The sequence below is a fragment of the Nomascus leucogenys genome, chromosome 3 (genome assembly GCF_006542625.1).
Source record: "Nomascus leucogenys isolate Asia chromosome 3, Asia_NLE_v1, whole genome shotgun sequence".
NCBI lineage: Eukaryota > Metazoa > Chordata > Mammalia > Primates > Hylobatidae > Nomascus > Nomascus leucogenys.
The window spans coordinates 10,666,601-10,687,489 of record NC_044383.1 but is presented as its reverse complement, the minus strand read 5'-3'; the positions used below and the strand labels follow the sequence as shown (position 1 = coordinate 10,687,489).

The 20,889-nt window shown below is 39.5% G+C and overlaps 2 protein-coding genes across 5 annotated transcripts in view; both read right to left on the bottom strand.

Annotated features, from left to right (window-relative positions):
- FAM24B (family with sequence similarity 24 member B) overlaps positions 1–20,882 on the bottom strand; it is a 30,547-nt gene extending 9,665 nt beyond the window's left edge. The window contains exon 1 of one of the 2 annotated variants that reach the window (XM_004087524.1): positions 20,725–20,882. The gene's annotated coding sequence lies outside the window, so the exon portion shown is untranslated. The remainder of the gene's footprint in view (positions 1–20,724) is intronic. The other variant, XM_004087523.2, reaches the window with a different exon arrangement.
- Positions 1–20,889, bottom strand: part of LOC100602329 (uncharacterized protein C10orf88) — a 131,230-nt gene that overhangs the window by 31,134 nt on the left and 79,207 nt on the right. Inside the window, exon 1 of one of the 3 annotated variants that reach the window (XM_030805996.1) lies at positions 20,725–20,811. The exons of the other annotated variants lie outside the window; for them this stretch is intronic. The gene's annotated coding sequence lies outside the window, so the exon portion shown is untranslated. Of the gene's footprint in view, positions 1–20,724; positions 20,812–20,889 lie in introns of those variants that run through there. 3 annotated transcript variants of the gene reach the window in all.

Genomic DNA, 20,889 nt, shown 5'->3' with positions numbered 1-20,889 from the left:
AGTACCAGTGAGAAGTACCCCTTGGGCTGGTGCTCCCCAGAGACTACAGAGGGAGTGTGCTAAGGCTTCAGGGCACCCCACCCTCCCTGGCAGTTATGCAACAGACTTCTGTGAGCAAAATCTGAACATAGTTCCTCTAGGGATCTGGCAATATATTAAATTTCCTTAGGCAAGATGCTTTTTTCTTCTTGCAGACTTCAGGTTTCCATCAGCGGTTCCTCTTCCAGGACTCAGGAAACTAGGATCCCACAGAATTGGCCATCCTTGGTCTCTCTATATCTTTTGGATGGAAGTGGACAGCACACATAAGACAAGGCAAGAACTGACTGATTCTACTGGTAAAGATACAGTAATCCACTTCTTGATTCAGAAGGTTTAGTACTCAGACACTGAAAGAGAGATTAGCCAAAGGCGCCCCAATCCCTGTTCCAAATAGGATGACACCATCCTCCAAATAGGATGACACCAAATGAAACACGTTGGATGACTGCAATGTGAGTTGTGGGATAATTTGTTGCTAAGGAGCCAATTCTATACTAAGGCTAAGTGGTTTAATATTCTGAAGTTGTATTCTGATGGAAGCATGGCAGAAAGCTTTATACCTTATCAGAACAGAGGCAGCCATTAGGAACTGACTCATTAAAGCCTCCCAGAGAAGAGAAGATGGTGAGTGAGAGATGGCCTTGTAGCAGCTCCTTACAAGCCTCTCAAATCCTTCTTGATCCTGGAGGATCAAAGGCATTCCACCAAGCCTCAGATTAACTAGGGTTCAGACCTTGTCTTGCATGGTCAGAAAGGTGGAAAGGTGCAAGGTTCCCAAGGTGCAATGGCAGAGCCATTCCCTTACATACTCTTGTACCAACTGTCATAGGTCAGGAACCTGGAAAACAAACTCTGACACAGCGGCTTGTGTACAGGAGGCTCCCTGGGGAGTGTATTCAAAATCCACCCCTGTGAGGGGTGAGGGAAGCAGGACTGAAGAGTCAATGAACTATGAAGCAGCTGCAATAAAAGGTTCCCACCAACTTCCCAGAGAGTTTAAGGCTAGGCTGGCCCTTCCGAGATGCCCCATTGAGGCAGTGTGCTCAGACCTTTATATGCCTATATTGACTAGTCACTGGATGAGGAGTTGTTCAAGGAGGGCCTGTGAACAACTGTCTTGAATTCCTGGAGAGCAGTGGCACTGAGAGCCATCAGCTGCCAACACCCCCGGCAGGTTGTATTTTGTCCTGGCACAGCCCCTTCCACCAACATTTTGGTCTGACTTTTTTTTTTTTAACTTGCACAAAGTTCGTTCTTTGTGATGTACAGTAGTATGGGTTTTGACAAATGCACAGAATCAGGTATTTGTCCACAACAGTACCATAAAGAACAGTTCCATCGCCTTAAAAAGTTCCCTTCTGTGGCCCCTACAGTCAGCTTCTCCCCTATATGCCACCACTTGGCAACCACGGATCAATTTTCCATCCTTTTGTTTTGGGTTTGCAGATTGTCATATAAACTAAATCATATTATACTTAGCCTTTTGGACCTGGTGTTGTGCACTTAGGAAAATGCATTTAATATTTGTATATCGATAGTTTCTTTTTAGGGTAAAGTACTGTTCTGTTGTTTGACTGGACCACAGTTTATCCATTCATACATTGAAGGACATGTGGATTTATTTCCAGGTTTTGACAATTATAAAAAAGCTGCTATAATACATCCCATACCAGTTTTTGTGTGAATGTAAGTTTTCAGTTCATTTGGTAAATACCTAAGGGTAGAATTGCTGGGTTGTGTATTCAGTGTATGTCTGACTTTATAAAAAACTGCCAAACTGTTTTACAGAGTGGTTGTATCACTTTTTATTCTCGCTAGCAATGAAATTGAATTCTAACAGCTATGTTTACTTGTCAGCATTTGATAATGTCAGAGGACTTTTTTGTTTGTTTGCTTGCTTGTAATTCTAATACATCTGAAGTGGTATCTGGCTGTTATTATTTGATTCATTACTAATAATTTTGAGCATCTTTTCATATGCTTATTTGCCATCCATATGCTTATTGGTAGATAACTTCCTTGATAAAGTATCTTTTTAGCTCTTTTGCTTATTTCTTGAAATTAGGTGTTTACTTTATTATTCAGTTTTTAGAGTTCCTTCTTTATATGCTCTGGATCTAAGCCCTTTATGAAATATGTGATTTGCAAATATTTTCTCCTAGTCTATGGCTTTTCTTTTCATTCTTTTAAGTGTGTCTTCAATAAAGCAAGTTTTTAATTAGATAAATTCCAATTTATCCTTTTATTCATGGATTATATTTTTGTTGTCATATCTAAAATGTCATTGCCAAACCCACTGTCATACAGATTTTCTCCTGTGTTCTTCTATATGTTTTATAGTTTTATATTTTACATTTAGGTCTACAATTAATATTGCTTTAGTTTTTGTAAATGAGGTATATGTTGAGGTTCATTTTTTGGCACGTGGACATCCAATTGGTTTATAAAAACTCTGCCTTTGAAAATTTTTCAAAAATCATCTTGTTTTTGTGGATCTGTTTCTGGGCTCTCCATTCTGTTCCACTGATCTATGTCAAACTGCATTGATCACTGTAGCTTCAAAATAAGTCTTAAAATTAATAGTGTGAGTCCTTAAACTTTGTTATTTTTCAGTTTGTTTTGGCTATTCTAATTCCTTTGCCTCTTCGTATACATTTTAGAATAAACTTGTAGCTATCTACAAAAACTTTCTACATTGAATCTGTAGATCAAATTGGGAAGAAGTGACATCTTAATAGTGGATTTTCCTATCCATAAACATGGACTATAGCCATTTATTTAGATATTCTTTGATTAATTTCCATCAACGTTTTATAATACTCAGAATACAGATCTTACACAAAGTTTATTAGATTTATACCTAAATGCTTCTTTAACTTTTAGTGCTATTGTAAACAGTATTATTTTCAAGTTTCAAATTCCAGTTGTTCATTGCTGGTACCCAGGAGCAGTGAATTTTTATATATTGACATCATTGCTGAGCTCACATCCTGAGCTACTGGGACATTCTTTAAAAACTAGTCAGCCGTATCATTTTTCCTGCTCTAACAGTACCCATTGACCTTAGAGTAAAATCCAAACTCCTTATCTGACTTACACAGACCTTCATAATCTGACCATTTACCTGCCTCTCTTTTCTGTCACCACCTCCCATCTTGCTTCCTTTCATTGACATTCAAGCCACAATGGCCCTCCTTCCCTTACTGTGTAGACATGCCCAGTTGCTTCCTGCCTCTAGGCCTTAGCCCTTGTCTGTTTCTTTGCCTAACATGCACCAACCCCTCCCCAAGACATGTCACACCTGAGTGCATTCCTCTTTATGTCTTTGCTAAAATTTCCCCTTCTCCAAATGGCATTCCTTGGCCATATTATTGAACCCCCACCTACAAGACACCCTGTGTCCCATCACCTTGTTTAATTAGATTCTAAACAGCAATTATAATTTAATTTTGGTTTATTTGCTGTGTGTCTCCCCTATTTAGAATATAAATGCCATGACAGCATGGACCGTCTCTCATGTTCATTTCAATATTCACATTCCCTAGAATAAGACTCAGTAAGTATATGCATTTTAGAAATCTGGAGGAGAAAGAAGAGAAAAAAGAAAAGTAAATACATGAAGTTATTAACAGTGATTGTCTATACGTGGTTGGGATTGTGGAATTTTATTATTTTTCTTTTCAGTGTATTTCTTATTTTTCTATAATAAACATGTACTGTTCTTCCAATGAGTTATTTTTAAGTAAAAATAAATGAATAAAAGGCCTTTGTTTTTAGGGACTTTTCAGCCAATAATAAGCAAAATGGTTGTTGCATTATATATGGAGATTATAAAGAATAAGTCAGGTTCATTACAAACTGGGTTTTTTAACACAAATGCAAATAATAATTCTTCTAGTATGACAACGTTTCTTCTGCCTTATATTTTCTTTGCTCTTTTAAGGACTATACACAGAGACATCATAACTACTTTTCTCTCAGGTGTCCAAATGGGAGAAACCAATTGCTGATGATATTTAGCTAAATGACTGTGTAAGAATCACCTGAGGAAAGTATATTCCCACTCATTGTGTGGCCAACTCTTCTTAGTACCAAGTGCAGTCTCTATCAAGCAAATCAAGCTGCAGGGCCAGCTTGGGAGGGGACAGGCTAAAGGAAACCCATGAAGCATTGAATCTGAGCTCAATTTCAATGAGAACCATTCCCGAACAGTGGAAAGACCAGAGACATCAGAACCATCTTTCCCGCTTCCATTAAGCCAAGGCATTTGGTCTTATCACCAGGACATGTAGCTTTTTGGCCATGTTGAAGAATCTCTGTGGAAAGAATTCAGCTGCTCCTACCTACAGGCAACAGTAACATCCACAATCACAAAGTAATAACTGATATTACACTGATTAATGACTTCATGCCTGGCACTAGCTCTTAGATATTTCATTCTCTTAAGAGACCCTATGAGGTAGGTAATACTATTATCATCCCATTTTATTAATGGAGGCAATAACAAATGGGAAAACATGGACATATGGAGGTTAAGAATTTGTCCAAGGCCATATAGCTAGCAGGGAAAAGGGCCAGGAATTGAACTCAGCAAATCTGATTCCATAGGCAGGCTATAAACCACAAGACTAGTGGTTAGCAAACTGTATGTGCATTCAAATCAGCTACAGAGCTTTCAAAAGTCTTCTTAGAACAGTTTTCTATTTATTTTTAAATTGAGTAGATAGGACAGAATTCCCATATGTCCCTCTCCCCTGCTCACATACACTGTTATTTTATTTTATTCAATCTGTCGTGTTTAGTTCTGTTCAATTCTTTAGTGAATACTTCATTTACACCGATTCACTGAAGTAACAACCTCAAAACTTCATTACCATCCATAGGCATAGCCTCGGATGATGTTGCCAGGGCTCTTTACCAATGTCTCCTGACTGTTTTTCCATTTCCTGGTTTCATTTTCAGGCCGGCCCCCTCCACATACTGGGCCAGTGTCAGCTACAAGCCCACATCCTTAAGATCTATGATCTAAAAAGGAGAGAGACAATGTCCTTTTCCAGCGTGCACAAATCCTACAAAAGGACTTTGGTCTTCCCTGGATCACCTGCCCTTGAATTGTACCAGTACCTGTGGAAAAAGGGACAAGGGCCCATGATCTTGTTCAGGTCAGGGTCACATGCACTGTCACTGATAACTCCTGCCACAATCACAATGGATAAGTGGTGAAGCTCATCCCAAAAGGAAAGGGATTCAGAGCAAACTGAAACAACACATGTTCACTATAGAAAGCAAGAGTGAAAAACATGAAGTTGTTGAAAAAGTTTAGCATTACAGTAATTTTATTCTGATCATTTAATACAAGAAAGCCAAATAGGAATTCAAGTTTTCACCTTTATTTTTGGCATTGATGAATAATGAAGAACCTTAGCTTCTTCATACTTCCACAGTTCACTGGAGTTAAAACAATCAGGTATTACATATTTCACTTGCTTTTTTAAAAGTTCTCCTAAAAAGCTGTGAGAATTCTACACCAGCATGGGTCACTGTTGCATAATGTCACTGAGGTCTGTTGTGTGTACTACTTTTCACCAGCAAAGGAAAAATGATGGATTTTTTGAGTAACTTTTGTATACATATTTAGGTACTACACTTTTACTAATAAAAGTAACTTTGACAAGAAAAAACATCTTGTATTACTGTGGTGCATTTGTTACAATTAATGGGACAATATTAATATATTAACTAAGTTCGGCAATTTATATTCAGTTTTCTCACTCTGTGTGTTGTACAGTCCTATAGGTTTTGACAAATACACATATCCACCATTATAATATCACATGCAGATTAATTTTTCCCCCAAAATCCCATGCTTCACTTATTCAACATTACCCTTCTCCTTTCCCCCTGACAGACCCTGGCAACCATTCTTTTAATTGTCTGTGTAGTTTTGCCTTATCCAGAATGTCACATAGTTGGAACCATATAGTATGTAGCCTTTTAAGGCTAACTTGTTTCAACTGGCAATGTACACTTAAGGTTTCTCCATGTCATTTTGTTACTTGATAGCTAATTTATTTTTATCACAGAATAATATTCCATTATATGAAAATAGCAGTTTCTTTAGTTACCTCCTGAAGGACATCTTAGTTGCTTCCAGCTTTTGCCAATTATGAATAAAGCTACTATAAAAATTCATGTGCAGGTTTTTGTGTACCCATAGATTTTCAGCTCAGCTGGATAAATAACTAGGAGTCCAACTGCTGAGTCATTATGTACCATTCAAAATTCCAACCAGCAGTGAATGAGAATTCCTGGTGCTGTGCATACCCACCAGCATCATTTGGTATTCTCAGGTTTTGTTTTTTTATTTTAGCCATTCTAATACATACTTGTTAAGTATGATGTTTGTACATGTTCTTTATTAACCTGAAGAAGTTTCCATCTATTTCTAGTTTGCTGAATTTTTCTTATGATGAATGGGTGTTGAATTTTGTCAAATCCTCTTTTCTGCATCTATTGATATGATTTTTATTCTTTTATTCTTTATGTGATAGGTTACACTAATTGGTTTTCAATATTGAATCAGAAACATACTAGAATACCTTACACACCTGGAGTAACTCCCACTTGCTGTTGATATATAATACTTTTTCTACTTGTTGGATTCTATTTGATATTTTGTTGAGGATTTTTGCATCTGTGTTCATGAGAGGTATTGGTCTGTATGTTTCCATTCTCCTAATGATTTTATTTTGCTTTAGTGTTAGGATAATGCTGGCCTCATATAATGAATTAGGAAGTGTTTCTGTGCTTCTATTTTCTGGATAAAACTGCATAAAATTTGTATTATTTTTGCCACAAATGTTTGGGAAAATTCACAAGTGAACTCATCTGGTGCTGGTGCTTTATTTTTTGGAAAGGTAATTATTAATTTTTTTTTTTTACTAGATATAGGCCTATTTAGATTATCTATTTCTCCTTTCTAAGTTTGGGTACATTGTGTCTTTCAAGAAATTGATCCATTTCATCTGTTATCAAATTCGGAGACAGCTGTTTGTATTATTCTTTTTTTATCTTTTTTTTTTTTTTTTCAGATGGAGTCTAACTCTGTTGCCCAGCTGGAGTGCAGTGGTGCGATCTTGGCTCACTGCAACCTCTGCCTCCTGGGTTCAAGCGATTCTCCTGCCTCAGCCTCCCGAGTAGCTGGAACTACAGGTGCATACCACCACACCTCGTTAGTTTTTTATTTTTAGTAGAGATGGGGTTTCACCATGTTGGCCAGGCTAGTCTCTAACTCCTTACCTCAGGTCACCCACCCAGCTCAGCCTCCCAAAGTGCTGATATTACAGGCATAAGCCACTGCACCTGACCTCCTTTTTTATCCTTTTAATGCCTGTGGAATAAATACTAATGGTCCCGCTTTCATTTCTAATATTAATAATTGGTGTCTTTTTTAGCCTGACCAGAGGCCTATCAACTTTATCTTTTCAAAGAACCAGCTTTTGATTTCATTGATTTTTTCTCTGTCAATTTCATTGATTTTTGCTGATTTTTATTATGTCTTCTCTTCTGCTTGTTTTAGGTATACAGGCATACCTTGTTTTACTGTGCTTCTCTGTACTGTGCCTCATAGATACTGCATTTTTTGCAAACTGAAGATTTCTGGCCACCTTGTATTAAGAAGGTCTATCAGTGCCATTTTTCCAACAGCATGTGCTTACTTATGTCTCTGCTGTCACATTTTGGTAATTCTTACAATATTTCAAACCTTTGCTTTATTATTATATATGTCATGGTGATCTGTGATCAGCAATCTTTGATGTTACTATTGCCATTGTTTTGGTCCACCATGAATCATGACTGTATAACATGGCGGACTTAATCAACAAATTGTGTTCTGAGTACTCCACTGACTGCCATTCCCTCATCTCTCTCCCTATTCTCAGGCCTCCCTATTCCCTGAGACACAAAAATATCAAAATGATAACAATTAATACCCCTACAATGGTCTCTAAGTGTTCAAATGAAAGGAAGAGTCACATACGTCATATTTTAAATCAAAAGCTAGAAATGATTAAGCTTAGTGAGTAAGGCATGTTGAAAACCCAGATAGGCCGACAACTAGGCCTCTTGCATGAAACAGTTACCAAGTTGGAATGCAAAGGAAAAGTTCTCAAAGGAAATTAAAAATGCTACTCCAGTGAACACACAGATAAGAATGCAAAATAGCTTTATTGCTGATATGAATAAAGTTTTAGTGGTCTGGATAGAAGATCAAACCAGCCACAACATTCCCTTAAGCCAAAAACTAATCCAGAGCAATGCCCTAACTCTTTTCAATTCTGTGAAAGCTAAGAAAGGTAAGGAAGCTGCATAAGAACAAATTGAAGGTGGCAGCAAGGCTAGGGGAGGGGCGCCTGCCATTGCTCAGGCTTGAGTAGGTAAACAAAGCAGCAGGGAAGCTTGAACTTGGTGGAGTCCACCACAGCTCAAGGAGGTCTGCCTGCCTCGGTAGGCTCCACCTCTGGGGGCAGGGCACAGACAAACAAAAGACAGCAATAACCTCTGCAGACTTAAATGTCCCTGTCTGACAGCTTTGAAGAGAGTGGTGGTTCTCCCAGCACACAGCTGGAGATCTGAGAATGGGCAGACTGCATCCTCAAGTGGGTCCCTGACCCCTGAGAAGCCTAACTGGAAGGCACTCCCCAGTAGGGGCGGACTGACACCTCACACGGCCGGGTACTCCTCTGAGACAAAACTTCCAGAGGAACAATCAGGCAGCAGCATTTGCGGTTCACCAATATCCACTGTTCTGCAGCCACCGCTGCTGATACCCAGGCAAACAGGGTCTGGAGTGGACCTCCAGTAAACTCCAACAGACTTGCAGCTGAGGGTCCTGACCGTTAGAAGGAAAACTAACAAACAGAAAGGACATCCACACCAAAAACCCATCTGTACGTCACCAACATCAAAGACCAAAGGTAGATAAAACCACAAAGATGGGAAAAAAACAGAGCAGAAAAACTGGAAACTCTAAAAATCAGAGCGCCTCTCCTCTTCCAAGGGAACGCAGCCCCTCACCAGCAATGGAACAAAGCTGGACGGAGAATGACTTTGACGAGTTGAGAGAGGAAGGCTTCAGAAGATCAAACTACTCCGAGCTAAAGGAGGAAGTTTGAACCAATGGCAAAGAAGTTAAAAACTTTGAAAAAAATTAGATGAATGGGTAACTAGAATAACCAATGCAGAGAAGTCCTTAAAGGAACTGATGGAGCTGAAAACCACAGCACGAGAACTATGTGATGAATGCACAAGCCTCAGTAACCGATGCGATTAATTGGAAGAAAGGGTATCAGCGATGGAAGATGAAATGAATGAAATGAAGTGAGAAGAGAAGTTTAGAGAAAAAAGAATAAAAAGAAATGAACAAAGCCTCCAAGAAATATGGGACTATGTGAACAGACCAAATCTACGTCTAATTGGTATACCTGAAAGTGACGGGGAGAATGGAACCAAGTTGGAAAACACTCTGCAGGATATTATCCAGGAGAACTTCCCCAATCTAGCAAGGCAGGCCAACATTCAAATTCAGGAAATACAGAAATGCCACCAAGATACTCCTCGAGAAGAGCAACTCCAAGACACATAATTGTCAGATTCACCAAAGTTGAAATGAAGGAAAAAATGTTAAGGGCAGCCAGAGAGAAAGGTCGGGTTACCCACAAAGGGAAGCCCATCAGACTAACAGCTGATCTCTTGGCAGAAACTCTACAAGCCAGAAGAGAGTGGGGGCCGATATTCAACATTCTTAAAGAAAAGAATTTTCAACCCAGAATTTCATATCCAGCCAAACTAAGCTTCATAAGTGAAGGAGAAATAAAATCCTTTACAGACAAGCAAATTCTGAGAGATTTTGTCACCACCAGGCCTGCCCTAAAAGAGCTCCTGAAGGAAGCACTAAACATGGAAAGGAACAACCAGTACCAGTCACTACAAAAACATGCCAAATTGTAAAGACCATCAAGGCTAAGAAGAAACTGCATCAACTAATGAGCAAAATAACCAGCTAACATCATAATGACAGGATCAAATTCACACATAACAACACTAACCTTAAACGTAAATGGGCTAAATGCTCCAATTAAAAGACACAGACTGGCAAATTGGATAGAGAGTCAAGACCCATCAGTGTGCTGTATTCAGGAAACCCATCTCACATGCAGAGACACACATAGGCTCAAAATAAAGGGATGGAGGAAGATCTACCAAGCAAATGGAAAACAAAAAAAGGCAGGGGTTGCAATCCTAGTCTTGGAAAAAACAGACTTTAAACCAACAAAGATCAAAAGAGACAAAGAAGGCCATTACATGTAAAGGGATCAATTCAACAAGAACTAACTATCCTAAGTACATGTGGACCCAGTACAGGAGCACCTAGATTCATAAAGCAAATCCTTAGTAAACTACAAAGAGACTTAGACTCCCACACAATAATAATGGGAGACTTTAACACCCCACTGTCAACATTAGACAGATCAATGAGACAGAAAATTAACAAGGATATCCAGGAATTGAACTCAGCTCTGCACCAAGCAGACCTAATAGACATCTACAGAACTCTCCACCCCAAATCAACAGAATATACATTCTTTTCAGCACCACACCACACCTGTTCCAAGATTGACCACATAGTTGGAAGTAAAGCACTCCTCAGCAAATGTAAAAGAACAGAAATTATAACAAACTGTCTCTCAGACCACAGTGCAATCAAACTAGAACTCAGGATTAAGAAACTCACTTAAAACCGCTCAACTACATGGTAACTGAACAACCTGCTCCTGAATGACTACTGGGTACATAACGAAATGAAGGCAGAAATAAAGATGTTCTTTGAAACCAATGAGAACAAAGAGACAACATACCAGAATCTCTGGGACACATTCAAAGCAGTGTATAGAGGGAAATTTATAGCACTAAATGCCCACAAGAGAAAGCAGGAAAGATCCAAAATTGACACCCTAACATCACAATTAAAAGAACTAGAGAAGGAAGAGCAAACACATTCAAAAGTTAGCAGAAGAAATAACTAAGATCAGAGCAGAACTGAAGGAAATAGAGACACAAAAAACCCTTCAAAAAATTAATGAATCCAGGAGCTGGTTTTTTGAAAAGATCAACAAAATTGATAGACCGCTAGCAAGACTAATAAAGAAAAGAGAGAAGAATCAAATAGACGCAATAAAAAATGACAAAGGGGATATCACCACCGATCCCACAGAAATACAATCTACCATCAGAGAATACTAAAAACACCTCTACGCAAATAAACTAGAAAATCTAGAAGAAATGGATAAATTCCTCGACACACACACTCTCCCAAGACTAAACCAGGAAGAAGTTGAATCTCTGAAAAGACCAATAACAGGCTCTGAAATTGAGGTAATAATTAATAGCTTACCAACCAAAAAAAGTCCAGGACCAGATGGATTTACAGCCAAATTCCACCAGAGGTACAATGAGGAGCTGGTACCATTCCTTCTGAAACTATTCCAATCAATAGAAAAAGAGGGAATCCTCCCTAACTCATTTTATGAGGCCAGCATCATCCTGATACCAAAGCCTGGCAGAGACACAACAAAAAAGAGAATTTTAGACCAATATCCTTGATGAACATTGATGCAAAAATGCTCAATAAAATACTGGCAAACCGAATCCAGCAACACATCAAAAAGCTTATCCACCATGATCAAGTGGGCTTCATCCCTGGGATGAAAGGCTGGTTCAACATACGCAAATCAATAAACATAATCCAGCATATAAACAGAACCAAAGACAAAAACCACATGATTATCTCAATAGATGCAGAAAAGGCCTTTGACAAAATTCAACAACCTTCATGCTAAAAACTCTCAATAAATTAGGTATTGATGGGACATATCTCAAAATAATAAGAGCAATCCATGACAAACCCACAGCCAATATCATACTGAATGGACAAAAACTGGAAGCATTCCCTTTGAAAACTGGCACAAAACAGGGATGCCCTCTCTCACCACTCCTATTCAACATAGTGTTGGAAGTTCTGGCCAGGGCAATCAGGCAGGAGAAGGAAATAAAGGGCATTCAATTAGGAAAAGAGGAAGTCAAAATGTCCCTGTTTACAGAGGACATGATTGTATATCTAGAAAACCCCATCGTCTCAGCCCAAAATCTCCTTAAGCTGATAGGCAACTTCAGCAAAGTCTCAGGATACAAAATCAATGTGCAAAAATCACAAGCATTCTTATACACCAATAACAGACAAACAGAGAGCCAAATCATGAGTGAACTCCCATTCACAATTGCTTCAAAGAGAATAAAATACCTAGGAATCCAACTTACAAGGGATGTGAAGGACCTCTTCAAGGAGAACTACAAACCACTGCTCAATGAAATAAAAGAGGATACAAACAAATGGAAGAACATTCCATGCTCATGGGTAGGAAGAATCAATACCATGAAAATGGCCATACTGCCCAAGGTAGTTTATAGATTCAATGCCATCCCCATCAAGCTACCAATGACTTTCTTCACAGAATTGGAAAAAACTACTTTAAAGTTCATATGGAAGCAAAAAAGAGCCTGCATTGCCAAGTCAATCCTAAGCCAAAAGAACAAAGCTGGAGGCATCACGCTACCTGACTTCAAACTATACTACAAGGCTACAGTAACCAAAACAGCATGGTACTGGTACCAAAACAGAGATATAGACCAACGGAACAGAACAGAGCCCTCAGAAATAATGCCGCATATCTACAACTATCTGATCTTTGACAAACCTGACAAAAACAAGAAATGGGGAAAGGATTCCCTACTTAATAAATGGTGCTGGGAAAACTGGCTAGCCATATGTAGAAAGCTGAAACTGGATCTCTTCCTTACACCTTATACAAAAACTAATTCAAGATGGATTAAAGACTTACATGTTAGACCTAAAACCATAAAATCCCTAAAGGAAAACCTAGGCAATACCATTCAGGACATAGGCATGGGGCAAGGACTTCATGTCTAAAACAGCAAAAGCAATGGCAACAAAAGCCAAAATTGACAAATGGGATCTCATTAAACTAAAGAGCTTCTGCACAGCAAAAGAAAGCACCATCAGAGTGAACAGGCAGCCTACAGAATGGGATAAAATTTTTGCAACGTACTCATCTGACAAAGGGCTAATATCCAGAATCTACAATGAACTCAAACAAATTTACAAGAAAAAAAAAACAACCCCATCAAAAGGTGGGCGAAGGACATGAACAGACACTTCTCAAAAGAAGACACATTTATGCAGCCAAAAAACACATGAAAAAATGCTCATCATCACTGGCCATCAGAGAAATGCAAATCAAAACCACAACGAGATACCATCTCATACCAGTTAGAATGGCCATCATTAAAAAGTCAGGAAACAACAGGTGCTGGAGAGGATGTGGAGAAATAGGAACACTTTTACACTGTTGGTGGGACTGTAAACTAGTTCAACCATTGTGGAAGTCAGTGTGGCGATTCCTCAGGGATCTAGAACTAGAAATACCATTTGACCCAGCCATCCCATTACTGGGTATATACCCAAAGGACTATAAATCATGCTGCTATAAAGACACATGCACACGTATGTTTATTGCGGCACTATTCACAATAGCAAAGACTTGGAACCAACCCAAATGTCCAACAATGATAGACTGGATTAAGAAAACGTGGCACATATACACCACGGAATACTATGCAGCCATAAAAAATGATGAATTCATGTCCTTTGTAGGGACATGGATAAAACTGGAAACCATCATTCTCAGCAAACTATCGCAAGGACAGAAAACCAAACACCGCATGTTCTCACTCATAGGTGGGAATTGAACAATGAGAACACATGGACATAGGAAGGGGAACATCACATACCGGGGACTGTTGTGGGGTGGGGGAAGGGGGGAGGGAAAGCATTAGGAGATATACCTAATGCTAAATGACGAGTTAATGGGTGCAGCACACCAACATGGCACATGTATACATATGTAACTAACCTGCATGTTGTGCATATGTACCCTAAAAGTATAATAATTTAAAAAAATAAAATAAAATAAAAAAAGAACAGATTGAAGCTAATAGGTCAGTTCATGAGGTTTAAAAAATAAACCATCTCCAAAACATAAAAGTGCAAGGTGAAATAGGAAGGTACAGCAAGTTATCTAGAAGCTCTAGCTAGGATAATTCACGAAGGTGGCCACATTTAACAATGGATTTTCCGTATAGATGAAAACAGACTTCTATAGGACAAAGATGCCCTCTAGGACTTGCACAGCTAGAGAGGTCAACGCCTGGCTTAAAAGCTGATTCTGACTCGAAAGGCAGGCTGACATTGTTGCTGGGGACTAATATAGCTGATGACTTCAAGTTTAAGCCAACGCTGATTTACCATTCTGAAAATCCTAGGGCTCTTAAGAATTATGCTAAATCTGCTCTGTCTTTGCTTTATAAATGGAACAACAAAACCAGAATGACAACACATTGGTTTACTGAATATTTTAAGCTCCCTGCTGTGACCTCCTGCTCAGAAAAAAGTTCCTTTCAATACATTAGTGCTAACTGATGCTTGGCCACCCAAGAGCTCAGATGGCGATGTACAAGGAGATTAATGTTTTCATGCCTACCAACACAACATCCATTCCACAGCCCATGGATCAAGGAGTAATTTCAACTTTCAAGTCTTATTGTATAAGAAATACATTTCATAAGGCTTTAGTAGCCATATATAGCAATTTCTCACAGTATCTCTTAGGTGTGCCTATATATTGCTCTTCTTTCTCTAGTTTCTTAAGGTGAAAGCTTACATAATAGATTTTAGATCATTCTTTTCCAACATGTACTCAATACTCTCCATTTCCCTCTAAGCACTGCTCTTGTTGAATTCTACAAATTCTGAATGAGTTGTATTTTCACTTTCATTTAGTTTGAAATATTTTTAAATTTCTCTTGAAACTTCAAGCCAAGTGTTATTTTAGAAATATGTCTGTTAATCTCCAAATATTTTAGGATTTTTCAAGTATTTTCCTGTTACAAATTTCTAATTAAATACCATTGTGATCTGGGAACACACTTTGTATAATTTCTATTCTTTTAAATTTGTTAAGGGGTGTTTTATGGCCCAGAATGTGCTCTATCTTGGTGAACATTCCAGGAGTGTTTCAGAAAAATCTGTATTCTGCTATTGTTGAAGTGTCCTATTAATATCAATTAGATCCAGTGGACAGATGGTACAATTCAGTTCAACTATATTCTTGCTGATTTTCTGCATGCTAAAACTGTCAATTACTGATCCAGGGTTGTTGAAGTCTCCAACAGTAATAGTGAATTTGTCTATTTCTCTTTGCAGGTCTATCAATTTTTGCTTCACATATTTGATGCTCTGTTGTTAGGTACATATACATTATGTATACATATACACTAAGGATTTTATTTTGCATTCATTTATTCCTTCACTGATGCTCTTCCTTTATATAGATCCAAGTTCATGACCTTGGTTCATTTTCCTTCCCTCTGGAGAACTTATTTTAATATTTCTTGCAACACAGGTTTATCACTGACAAATTTCCTCAGCTTTTGTTTAAGAAAATCTTTAAGTCTCCTTCACTTCTGAAAGGTAATTCTTGTGGATACATTCTAGGTTGGTGGGGTTTCTCTTTCAACATTGTAAATATTTCACTCCAGTCCCTTCTTGCTTGGTTTCTAATCAGAAATATAATTCTTATTCTTGTTCCTCTATAGTGTGTATTTTTTCCTCTGGCTCCTTTCAATGACTTTCTCTTTGACTTTGGTTTTCCCATCTTGAATATAATATGCCTAGGTACAGACTAAGCTTGTCCAACCTACGGCCTGCAGGCTGTATACAGCCCTGGAGGGCTCTGAATGCAACCCAACACAAATTTGTAAACTTTCTTAAAACAGCATGAGGTTTTTTTTTGCAATTTTTAAGCTCATCAGCCATTGTTAGCGTTACTGCATTTTATGTGTGGCCCAAGACAATTCTTCTTCTTCCACGATGGCCCGGGGACACCCCTGGTATAGACCTTTTAGTATTTATCTTGCTTGGTGTTCTCTGAGCTTCCTGCTCTAAGAACGGGTTTGGTGTCATTAATTTTGGATAATTCCCAACCATTATTATCTCACATATTTCTTCTACTCTCTTCTCTTTCTTCTCCTTCTGGTATTACCATTGTACATGTTATTACAAGTTTTGTAACTGTCCAACAGTTCTCGGATAGTCTACTTTTTCATCTCTATTTTCTTTGCTTTTCAGTTTTTATTAACAGTTCTTCAAGCTCATTTATTCTTTGGCCTGTCCAGTCTCCTGAAAAACCCATCAAAGGCATTCATTTGTCACATTGTTTTTTGACTTCTATCATTTCCTTTTAAATCTTCCTTAGAGTTTCCATATCTCTGCTTACATTACCCATTCACTCTTGCATGCTATCTGCTTTTTCCATTAGAGCCCTTAATATGTCAATCATAGCTACCTTAAATTCCCTACTTGAGAATTACAAAATCTGCATCATATGTAAGAATGGTTCTGATATTTCCTTTGTTTCTTGTTCTTTCTTGCCTTTTAGCATGCTTTGTAAATTTTTGTTGAAAGCCAGACATAATATATCTGGAAGAATGTATAGAAACTGAGGTAATCAGGCTACTTGATTCATGTCAATCTGACTAGAAGTTAGGCTGTGTTTAATGTTTGCTGTAGTTATCAGTGTCAGAGGCTTCAATCTACTATTCTTGCTTTGAGTTTCCACATTGTCATTGTCTTTGGGTTTCCCCAGAGACTCCTTTTAAATAAAACGTTAGTCTGATAATAATTGGTCACAGCTGGCACTAGGGAAAGGCAATCTCCTAATTAAAAAAACCCTGAAACTGGCGATCAACAGCTTGCCAATAAGATCTCAGGAGTTGGGCAAGTGGGTTCAAGCATGTGCACTAAGAGGCAAAATGGCAGAGTTTAACTGGTATATGACCTTCTAAGAACATTTGATGGGTAAGAGAAGAATGCTTCAAGTGAACATGCATACAACTCCAGTAAACACTACGCATACGGCCCCGCCCTAGTGCTGGCACGCCACTGAGCATGCAGACAGCTCACCCTGAGGGAAGAATTAGCAAGAAATAATGCAACCCCGGAAGCATGTCAACATGTAAGACCCAAAATCAAAGGTCCAACCACGCACTTGATCTCTCAAGGCGCTTGCTTGGCCCTCTTCCAAGTGTACTTTTACTTCCTTTTGTTCCACTTCTAAAGCTTTTAAATAAATTTTTCCTCCTGCTCTAAAACTTGCCTTGGTCTCTCACTGTTCCTTACGACCCTTGGTCGAATTCTTTCTTCTGACAAGAATTGAGGCTGCTGCAGCCCCCTGCAGATTCACTACCACTAACAACGGGAAGGCTAGAGGGGGCTGGAATCTTCTAATTGCCCTTTCCCTAGAACAGATAAGGCTCTGGTAAAGTACTTTCCCTTGAGAGAAGGCTTTTGTTAGGGAAAATGCTGAGGGCAGTTTTCAAAAAGGTTACTTTGCCCCCTCCTTCTGCACAAAGCAGGAGGGAGTTTTAATCCAATCCTTGTCCTAAGAATCTGCTGCAGCTCTGAAAAGTAAAACTCCCAAAAGTGTAAGGGTACCATATGAGTGGTCTCCCAGGAGTTTCTAACTCTCAAGCTAACTCACACTCAGCCTCCAGCAAGTCATCAATGACCATTTTAAGTGTTCCTACCATTTACTGCCTCATGAGGATTTCTGTTCCTAGCATGCTGATATCAGTTGTGATTTTCTGTATTTGCCTATCCAGTTTGGAGGTGGCCCTTTGCTTTGTGACCTCCATTATCTGATGGATATTTTAAAGGCTGTTAATGTTCCATTTGTTCAGCTTTTTTCTTCTGAGGACAGTTGTGATTGACTTCTAAGTGGTTTACGTGTCACAGATGAAACCAGAAGTGTTAAAAAATAAGAAAAGAGCATACAAAAACAAAAGCTTTCTAGGATATTCAATATTTTGAGGGTAAAAGGTCCTGGGACTACAGTGTTTGATTGCCACTATGCAAAGGCAGTCTGTTAGCAACAGTAGATACATATATGATTCTACTCTAAATTCTACAAGTTGTATATAATAAACTTCTCTTTAAAACAGTCAAGCCAAAAAAAATACATTGTGATATTGGTGGAAAGATTTCAAAGACATGCCTTATTCTTTACTTCAAGTGAAAAAATGAAAATAAAGCAAAAAATACCATTTGCCATTCATGACAAGAGTAATTTATTACATTAAAATTGCGGTCACCTAGGCACCAGCACAACACCCTGGCTTTGTAACCATCCGAAGGGTTCTTCCTGCCTGCTACACAAAGATCATGGCATTGTAGTAAAGAAAGAGTTTAATATACATGAAGCCAGCCACACCATGAGGAAGATAGATTTAGTACTCAAATCATTCTCATCCAAAGCTTATAGGTTAGGGATTTTTCAGAGGCAGTTTGGGGGAAGTGGTGGAGGTCGCTAGGCTTGCTGCTGATTAGTTGGGGCAGAGATGAAATCACAAGGGGTGAAGCTGTCCTCTTGTGCATTGAGTCACTTCTGGGTGGGGCTGTAGGAATGGTGGGTGTCAGACATGCAAAAAAACCTGAAAAGATATCTCAAAAGGCCAATCTACAATAGTGGTGTTATCTGCAGGAATAATTGGGGAAGTTGCATATCTTATAACCTTCTGAATAATGACTTATAATAGTTCATGTCTGCACCTTAGCAGGACCCAGGCTCCTCTCCTCCTGCCAGCCTGATGCAAAAGCAGCTGAGTTTGGGGGAAGGCCTATGATAATTTAAACTATAGCCTAAATGTCCCAAAAGCCCAAGAATAATCAAGGCAAGACTGGGGATGGGTTAGCTCAGATCTCTTTCACTGTCATAATTTTCTCACTAACTATTGCAAAGTTTTTCAGCTTTGAAAATAAGATTGAATTTGCCAGTTTCACCTCTTCCTACTCCTCTTATACTGTGATAGAGTTCCCAAACAACCTCTATTGCTATCTCTATCAATTCCATACAACAAACCTATACTCAATCTCTACTAGGCACAAAACAATTCCTATTTTCAACAACTGTACAGACGGTTGGGAAAACAAATGTGAGAATTATTTAGTAAAGCTCCAAACCAGAAGAGAATTAGAGTATCTAAAAACTCTAAGTGTAGCAGAGAGAAATTACTGACAAATTCTCTCACAGTGTGGAGGGCTGTGCTTGGCACTAAATGATGAACTGGATTTTTCCTGCTATCCAAAAGAAGGGGCATTCTAGGTAGAGGGAAAAGCATGTACAAAAGCTGGGGCGTCTAGGAGGCAGGCAGAAGTCAAGGATAAAGGGCTTTGTATGACTGTTAAGAAGTAATGGCGGCCAGGTGCGGTGGCTCACGCTTGTAACCCCAGCACTTTTGGGGGCCCAGGCGGGCGGATCACTTGAAGCCAGAAGTTTGAGACCAGCCTGGCCAACATGGCAAAACCCTGTCTCTCCTAAAAATACAAAAATTAGCTGGGCCTGGTGGTGCACGCCTGTAGTCCCAGCTACTCGGAAGGCTGAGGCAGGAGAATCGCTTGAACCCAAGAGGCGGAAGGTGCAGGAGCCGAGATCACGCCACTGTACTCCAGCCTGGGTGACAGAGTGAAACTCCATCTCAAAAGAAAAAAAAAAGTAATGGTGATGGTGATTCAGTCAGAAAGCATCAAGCACCAGGACGATTGATAAAAGATTAGAGGGCAGTGCAGAAAATGAAACGCAGGTGAGGAGATAATGACTATCGACCAGTAAAGAAACTCCTGGAATTGTTCCGATGAAAGCTAGTATTTCAAAACAGAGAGGCAGAGACGGAGAAAGACAGGGAAGTTTTTCTTTAAAAACCAAAAATAAAACAAGACTGGGTGATATATTGAATATACGAGATTGAATGAAAGGGGAGACGACAAAATGCTGTAGGCTTTCTGCCTTATTTAAGGAAGTCAAAATCCAGCTTATAGTATTGATCTTGCTCATGAAGTTTCAGATAGGTAATTCTAAAAAGCCTATTTTCCTTTAGACTGTCCAATTATGATGACATGTATCAAAGTTAACTTATGACTACAATGGGCGGGGCATAAAGAACAGAAAGTCTGGTATACACAACTTAGAATACATCTGGAGTACAAAAGGAAGAAAGAGGCGACATCTACTTCCTATCCCAAGGGGCATCTGTTAAACTCCCTCAGGCGACCGCTCCATCCAAACACCTGGGATCTTTCTCAGCCTTCTGATTTCTGTCACGAGGGCGTCCAGCACAGTCCTGGCAGCGCCGTAGGATCAGGGAGCATCAGCTGAGATGGCACCTGGGGAAGGCCCGTGTGGCCCGACGCCCACCACTAACGCCGTTCAACATCTACCCCAACTCCCCTCTAACGCGAGAATGTGTATGAGGGAGGCAGGGAGAGTTTGGAGTAAAATCAACCCGAGCGGACAGCGCTTCCGCCGCGCTCGCTGCCACAAATGCTGCAGACCCGACGGAGTGGAGGCAGAAAAGGCCCTGGCGTCCACTCGGGAAAGAACGAGGTCAGGAGTCGGTCGTGCACATCGCGTAGAGCGAAGAGACCACACCTACCTGACCACAGACGCTCCCCATCCGCCCAGCAACCGTGGTTCATGCTGCCTGCCTCCACCGCCAGCGTCGAAAAAACCGCCCTGGTGCCCGCGCGCAGTGCACCGCACCTGCGCATAGTCTCCAAAGGCTGTGCGAGGGGCTGCCAGTGCGCATGCTCCGCTCTTT